Here is an 8,960-nt window from a genome sequence, read left to right on the forward strand (position 1 = left end):
CTTCTTTAGATCTCAGGAACCTGAGGTTGATCCTTTTCCTCCTTTCCCCATAGGTCTCATAAGTTCCATGGAGGAGGGCCTCTCAGGGCACAGCACTAGGCTGGGCAGAGCTTTTTAATCTCATTTTGGTTTTGTTTGCTTGATGAAGGGAGGAATTATGAGCAGTGCTTTGGGCTAGTGGTCACCCCCTTGCAGCCAGAAGAACAACTCCAGAAACTCATGGTTTTGATGGGAGAAATTTCCAGTTTCACCTGTCCACTTCCACTTCAAATGATGAGTTAAGACTTTACCCACCAGCAAAATACTCTTTCCAGGCATGCAGAAGGTTTCATTCTAACATATGTCTTGATTCCTATGAATTGAATATTCAAAATCTATTTCACACTTTCTCATTTACTAAAAGAGCAAATTACTCATGTCAGTGACTTAGACAGAAAATACACATGACCATCTCTTTTGCAACTTAAATGACACAACAGGAATTGCTATTTTCGGGTATCTCTGTAGCTGTAAAGATATATTGATTTTCTTGGGAACTAGTACTTGAGTGTTTTAAAGAAAATAGACTCATAAGCATTTTGATTATTTTTCTTTTATGGATGTATCATCACCCAAAATAACAGAATAATGTCATGCTTGAACAGTCTTTCTACATTTTTCCCAGAGGGCCGTTAGATGAATTTGTTTTCCACAGCTCCTTACAGAAAGTTGCCCTAAAATTTTGCTTTAAAACCGAAAACGAATAAGTCTTGTTAAAATCCATTGTTAAACACTGTCAGTTTTATAACTAGGATATGATTATGTAGCAGAGTCACTCCTAATGTGGTATTTCTTGTATATGTCGTTTTTTCTACACACCTTTTTTTAGTGAAATCAGATATTCTATGCAGTATCTATTGACAGTGAACGTAATGTCAGAATCAGTGATCTCTCCTCCGCACACGTGAAGGCTTCTTATATGTAACAGCCATGAGGATTGCTTTCTCAGAAGAGAGGCCCAGAGCTCTGGCACAGCTGAGGAGATGGGTCTGTAGGGAAGGGGTGGGACCTGCTGCCCCTCTCCATCCTCCTCCACAACTTCCAAGCCAAGCTCACTGACTAAAATGACAGTACCCTGTATATATGTTCATAAACTGGCCAGGAATCACATGCAGACCAAGATACTCCGAATAATTTCAGCAACAGCTTGAGCCTCATTAACAACCAGTCCCCACTGGCTTGAAATGTGCTGTACATTGCCTTAGGCTTTGCCTTTTGTGTTGTAAGGGTCTTTGCCCATCCATGGGCTGCTTCCCAGGTGCAACCCCATAACCCTTCACCCAAGCTTCCTCTTCACCAAGAGGAGTTTTTCCCCTGCTTTCTCATGCGATTGCTCTCGTGTTGTTACTCCCCTGATCTTGCACCTGCCATCTCCAACAGTGCTGCTGTAATAGATCTCCTAGTCAGCAGCTGTAGCATGCAGAACCTGCCTTTGCTTTGATCATGCCCCAGTCTGCAGTAACAGCATCTCCCTCTTCTGTCTCCCTTTACTTTCTCACCCAGTTCTTGTTTTTAATTTTGCTTCAACACAGCTTCCCTATTAATAAATCCTCATGTATGTGAACTTGTCTCAAGCCACTTAACTATGAGTCAGCATCATGTGTCTAAACAGCATTAAACTGAAATTTGCTAACTCACCATATCTTAATGAAATCAAGGAATTTGAGTACAGACATGGTGAATTTTTTCAGATGTTATGTGGTACTCCAAATTATAACAGTCAATAATTTATCATATCAATACTTGAATTAAAGTTAGAATATTTATTGTAATTTTTAAATTTTTGAAGGGGTAAATTATGCCATATGATACAAATAGACATCAGATAATATTACTGGGCTTTTCAAAAATAACCCAATGCATATTATACTTCAAATAATATTTTATAATATCGTATTAATTATATAAATATATATACTTCTACCTGCCAATACTAATATTTTATTTACTCATATAGAGAGTTATAAAAGTATTGAGAAGCTTATATAATTAAATACTTTACTATTTCAGAACCAAAATAAATTTAAGATACTACTTTAAATATAGAATAAAACAAGTTCTCAGTTAATGGTGTAACTAAGTGATAAACCTTATAATGTTAATGTGTTCAATTAGTGCACCAAGAAGGCAAATTAACTTAATTGACTGTATCTTTTTAAGACATATTTGAGCTTGAGATGTGTTGATATACATTTTGTGATACTTGGAAGGAAGAATTAATGCCACCTTCATGTCTCTAGCTCTTAAGTTTGTAAATGTTGTTTAATTTAATGGAAAGTATATCGTGTAAAACATTATACCATTTATTTAAAATATGGGAATAAAACCAAAATTCAGCCTGTGTATCCACTTCTTTGAAAAAGAATCTGTCATGCCACCTTATTCCTGCCAAAGTAATGAGCTGTGAGTTTGATATGTACATACATCATATGGTAGATGGTATAAAAAATAAACATTTAGCTGGTAAATTTTCACCTAGCAATCAACATTTCAACCACCAGTCACTTTAGCTTTCATGAAAGCCTAAGCTCACCATGTTCAGTTGATCCAAATACATTTTATAGATTAATAATCATACTTAGGAAAGAGAAATTCTACTCCTTCAGGTATTCATTAAGAACAAATAAATAGTTTTCTACCATCAAATCAAATATTTACCTGTAAAGGTAAATGAAAAAAAAACTTAGTGTTTTTATAGAAATAGAAATGATTTGGAAGTTTCTAATAATTTTACTTATAGTAGTAATATAGCATGAATAATAATGTGTATATTAGTAATAATTAATTATAGCAACTTTTATAATTTGATAATAATTTATAAAAATTTTAAAATTCCTTTGAAACTGCATATCAAAGGAATTTCTAGGAAGGAGAAAGCAACACTCTCATTGTATAACAATAATAGGTACAATTTTTAATATCTACATCACATGAGGATTATTTCTACAATGTCACTAAATAATAAAGAATGATAATGCTTAGTAGAGTAATTTATATTTTATTCCTATTATAGATGTCTCTATTAAAATGTCATCTGTTCCAATATTTTTTCATCAGAAGTTGCTTTAAGTCTCTTTGCCATTTACTTAATCAATTCTCTTTTCTATTCCCAGTACCATTATTTTATTCACAGCATTATAAATCCTAGAAATAAGTTTAATTCATTTATTTTTTAAAGAATGCTACTAATCAGGATTTTTTTTCTTCCAAAACTCATTTGCTAGCAGAATTTCAAGTTTTATTTCATACATCATTTACAGCATGCTTCATTTCTACCCGAAAGGCAGTAGGTATGTTGTAAAGAAAAAAACCACAACTGAAAAGCAAGGTCCTTTATAATTGTGGTCATGGTTTTGTTGAGAATGAAAGAGGTTACATAACAAAAATGATTAATTTCTGCCTTAAAATCATCTCTAGGATTTTAGTAGGATGTTTCACAATGGAATTGTTATTCTGTGAACAGCTCACTGGCATACATCAGAAAAGGAAAGAAATGAACAAGTTGACATCCTAATTTAATATTGCATGTTGGTACATTGAAGCCACACAAAGCTCACAAGAATACAGACACAATACCTGTGGAAAGGTCAATTAAGAATCAAAACAGTGTCTTGGTAACAAGAAAGGATGTTTGCAGTAGTGTGAGAAGGACTTAACTCCTCTGAAGATAAAACACTCCTGCATCATCTCTGTGACTGACATTGTTTCTTAAAGTGTGTAATACCTGATGTCAAAAGTCAGGAAATAATTGAATTATGTTACCCCAATGATATGTCAAAAGATTTCTTGAAGGAATTTGTTTTTATATTGCAGTAATCTGTGTATACACATCTGAAGATCAAATTGATACTGCGTTCCAAATACCAGGTATTCCATGACTCCTCAACAGAAATCCTGTTCTTTCTAGTTTACGTGAACTAATGGTTAAGCACAATTTTCCCTAATACACCTGACTATTTTATCAGTTTGGGTTTTTCTCATTATAAGTGGACACAGTTGCTCTTTGCAAATTCAGCCTGGTTACAAGTACAAGATAGAGAGAACTGGCTGTCATTTTAGATGTTTTCTGCTATAGGACTCCTTTTTTTACATAGTTACAGTCAGATATAAACAATATTTAGCAATTCCAATAATTTTAACATAGCATTAAATGTCATAAATAGTTAAAAATTCCTAATTAAATCTTAGTGATAGGTACTGACACACACACTGATATTTTCAGTTTCCTGATACTGAATACCATCTTGCTAAGTAGCTAAGAACCAGCAAAAAAATATTTCAGCATTTTTTAAACTGCAAAGGATTGGATGAATTAATGATCTGAAGACATTGAATAAAATGTTCTGTACCCTTAGATATGGTTAGTCTTTGATTGCTTTTGATACTGATGAAATAGAGATGAGATATTTTTACTAGGAATTCAGCTTTATGCGTCTAGAATAAACCAGCTGTGCTCTTGTTAATATTTGCTGGTAATGTACAGTTCAGCAGCTCCTGTGCATCACATCCTCAGTCAAGAGACAAAATTGCTGGACAGCAATGGCATTGAACAAGGATCCATTATGCTGTTGCATCTGTTTTGTCTCTACTGGGGTAGTAAACCAAATTCTTCTGGACAGATAATAGTTGAATTTAAATTGGTGGAAGCAGCTGGTAAAATTTTGTGTGTTTTGATGCTACTCTTATTGCAAAGTCAAAATCATCACTTCAGGCATCAATCAGGCATTAAAAAAAACACAAAAAAAGATAGCTGAATAAATGCATTTCTTTTTTGTCACCTTATAAATAAATATGGAAGTCTTTTAAATGCAGATCCCAGGAAAGGTACTAATATCATGCCGGATTATTTGATAATATTCGTATGCAACTTTGCGTAGTCAAACACTTTTCCAGAAGTAATGAGAAATGGCAATTTACCAGCCTTGAGAGAAATATCTTGTGAGGAGGATGCATGCTAAAAACAGCCATTGATATTTGTGGTAACCTTCATTGTATATGACTGGAAAAAAAGGTGTAAAGTACAAACCATTACCAAAATCCTAGTAGAGGAACAGAGAAGTAAACAGTAAATGTAAAAAATTTAGAGAAAAAAACTGTCTTTGTAACCCCAGTTAAGAAGTTTATGGTAGAGATATTATTGAACAGTACATTATAACAGCAGCTTTATGAAGTGGAAGAATCTGCAGATAATCATAGTAATGTGCACCTGCTCTATAGTTTTAACTTTTTCCTGTGAGATGCTCAGTTGCTAAGGTGTTTATGGCCCACTACCATTTCTATTGTAAACAGTAGCTCTGATGCAATCACCTCTTTGCACCCTGATCTACATTTTTTTTCCTGATGCCTTTTATGTTTTGCCCAAAAATACACCTGGTTTCTCTGCTATGAATGAAGCGAATTTCCATTCAAAGACTTTTATTTCTCCTTCTCTGATCTATTTCAAATCCCTTCTTCTGACTGAGCTTTTCACTTTCTTTTGAAACACTTCTGTGTTTTAGGGTTGCTCTTATATTGACCTTTGGGATAAAGCACTCTTTATTCTCCATTTGCTTTCATCCAAATCCCTCATCAGTTAACAATTCCTACCTAAAACATACTGAATGATAGAATGCAAACTCACTAATCATTGAAGTTCCCTCCCACTATGAAGAAGTGACTACAGTTTTTCAGTTGATTCAGTATTTCTCATACTGTTTGGTTTTCAAAATATGAAAAGTGCCATCCTGAGCAAAATGAAGAAATCTCTGGTAGTGTGGAAAAGCATGAAATTAATAAAGCTTAACATAAATTAAATGGTAAAAGTCACTCAAAGTAACAATTACTGCATGTCGTGATTTAGGAATGCTGCTCCCCTATTTAGTTCTCCCACTCAGACTTTTCAAACCACACTGCCACTTGCTCGCTCCCTTTTCTGCATCTTCTGCCCCATTTCCCCCACCAGGAGGGTGACCAGAGAGAATTGTTAGCACAAAATACAAAGATCAGAGATCGAGGTAAGAATAATTTACTGGAAACATCAATGAGATAAGAAAATTAACAGTAGCAACAACAATATTAATAACAAGAATATACAAAAAAGAGAACGTTTTATATGCAAAAATGCTCACCACAGAGCCCAACACAATGAGCAACGATCAACAGGTTTCTCACCATATCATGCTTTTGTTCCACCACAAAAGGACACGCCTCCTTCCTGGAAAGGAGAAACAGTTCCTTTTCTCTGCCTCTGGCAGTGACATAAAGCTGTATTGAATAACAGGATATCATCCCACTCTCTCTCCTGCTGATATGGGCCAGAACTAGGACAATACTGCAGTGGCTACAGATTTTGAATATCTAGCTTGCAGCGGTGTCATACCCACAAAAAAATATAAAATAATTTCATACTGAGTTAACAGTTTGCCTATCACACATGATTTCTAAGTGGTTTTCCAATGCATTTATTTAAAAAACTGTTTTGATTAAAACATGATTGCTGTGTCTCTCATTCTCTGTGTGTATACACCTCGTGCAACAAGACTCTTATAAAGGAATTTGTGTTCCTCATCATCAAATAAATAAAATAATAAAACTAACCTAAATTTTAATTTACAACAAATTTTAATTTACAACATCATGAATACTTAATTGATTTAAGTATTCATGATGTTGTAAATTATTTAAGGATTTAAATGTATTGTATGTGATTTTCATTCAAATAATTTAAGGAACTGTTGAAAATCCCCAGCATGTCATTCAAATGAGGATGTTACTGTAGGTAATATCTCAAAATAAGGATTCTCTTTCAAATGATTTCCTTTCTGAATATACACCAACAGACCAAAATGAACTCATCTGCTCAGAAACAATCTCTTTTAGTTCATCAGAGACTGAGACGCTGATACAGAGAAACTTTGCATAAAGGTAAACAACATTCAGTGCTTCGCTGAATTCATGCATACACAGAAATATTCCAGTTAAAAATCTTGATGCTTCCATTTCTTTCCCCAGACAATTTATGGAAGCTTAATCTTTACTAAAGTCAATATTAGGTCAATACACAGGAGTCAATGAGTCATTTTAATGCTGTATTTGCAATTGCTCCTTGGAGGCATTACTGCATTCTGAATTGTAGATTTCAAATCTTGGTTTTTGTTTAGTCAGTCACTGTGAACAACTCTGAATTCATTATGATCAAAAAAATCTCTTCTTGGTCTACTTCTCTCTGTTTTAATATTATCAGAATATTTTGTATGTTGCGGCTTTTTTTTTCTCTTGTAGCTCATCTACCATTATGAGTCTACCTAGACAATCCACAAATCATAGTCAATTTAATCTGATACAAAGCAATAACACTCAGACAACACTTATGGATTTTTTTCAGAATCTTCACAATTTTGTTGGTCACAAAACCCAGCAGGAAGTTGCAACCAGCATGAAGTACAATTGCTTGAAGAGTAACAGATGATGCCTCATCACAGTACAGGAAGCTGTGTGGTAAATCATCTGGAAATATGTCATGCAACCCAGCAGGAAAACCTCTGAACTAAAACTTTTTAGTCTGCCAAAGGCTGTTGCATAGACAAGTGGACACAAATACACCAGGGGGATTCAGTTATGGTGTACAGAGGAACTCACTTCCATCAAATGTAAAGCAGCATGTTAGAGGTGAAAGTCAATTGCTTGCTTGTATTGTTAAAAAAGCAGAGCACAGAAAAGAAGTTTACATACAACCTGTTTTCTTCCTGTGTGGATCATGGCAAGGATGGGGAGGTGGTGGGTATGCCTGTATGTTAGGGAGTGATTTAATTGTCTAGAGCTTAATGATGGTCATGACAGGGTTGACTATTTATGGGTAAGAATCCGGGGGAAGACCCACAAAATGGGAGTCTGTTATAGATCACCCAACCAAAATAATGAGGTGGGTGCATCTGGGAGAAGTCTTTTGGGAGACTAAACTAACAGAATGTTTGTTGTAAATACAACACAACAGAGATGAAACTGCCTAGGAGGCTCCTGGAATGTGTGGGAGATATCTTTCTGATGCAGCTGCTGAATGAGCCAGCTAGGGAAGGTGGTCCACTGCACCTGTTTTTGTGAACAGAGGACTTGTGGATGATGCGGGGGTCAGAGAAAATCTTGGGCACAGTGATTGCTAAATGATAGAGATTTGATTCTCAGAGGAGAAAGGGGATGGGTCAGTAGAACTGCTACCCTAGACTTATGGAGAGTTTAGACTTTGGCCTGTTTAGAGGACAGATAGGCAGAGTCCCTTGGAAGGCAGTCTTGGGAGTCCAGGAAGCCTGGATATTCCTCAGGAAAGAAATCTTGAAGGTGCAGGAGCCAGGTGTCTGCATGTGCTGAAAGACATGTCAGCGCGGAAGAAGATCAGCCAGGCTGTGCAAAGGGCTGTGAGCAGAGATCGGGAAAAAAGATGGAGAGTTATGGCCATTAGAAGAAGGGACTGCCAACTCAGGAGGGTTAAAAGTGTGTAGTGGGGCTATGCAGGGAGAAATCAGGGCCAAAGCCCTTCTTTGACTCAGTTTTTAACAGAAAGCCCAGTTTTCCCCAGGCCCTGAGCTAGAAGACAGGGACAGGGAGTAGCATGAAGCCCCCACAGGCCAAACAGAAATGGTCAGTGACTGACTGCACCACTTAGACACACACAGGTCTATAGGGCCAGAGGGGATCCACACAAGGGTACTGAGAGAGCTGCCAGAAGGGCTCACCAAGACACTTTCCATCATTTACCAACAGTCCTGTCTAACTGAGGATGTCCCAGATGACCGGACATATGCAAACATGACGACTGTCTGTAAGAAAGGCTGGGAGGATCTGGGGAACTACAGGCCTGTCAGCCTGACCTTGGTGCAGGGAAATGTCATGGAGCAGGTCATCCTGAGTGCCATTGCATGGCAGGTACAGGACAGCCAGGGGATCAG

This window comes from Camarhynchus parvulus, chromosome 2 (assembly GCF_901933205.1).
Source record: "Camarhynchus parvulus chromosome 2, STF_HiC, whole genome shotgun sequence".
Taxonomy (NCBI): Eukaryota; Metazoa; Chordata; class Aves; order Passeriformes; family Thraupidae; genus Camarhynchus; species Camarhynchus parvulus.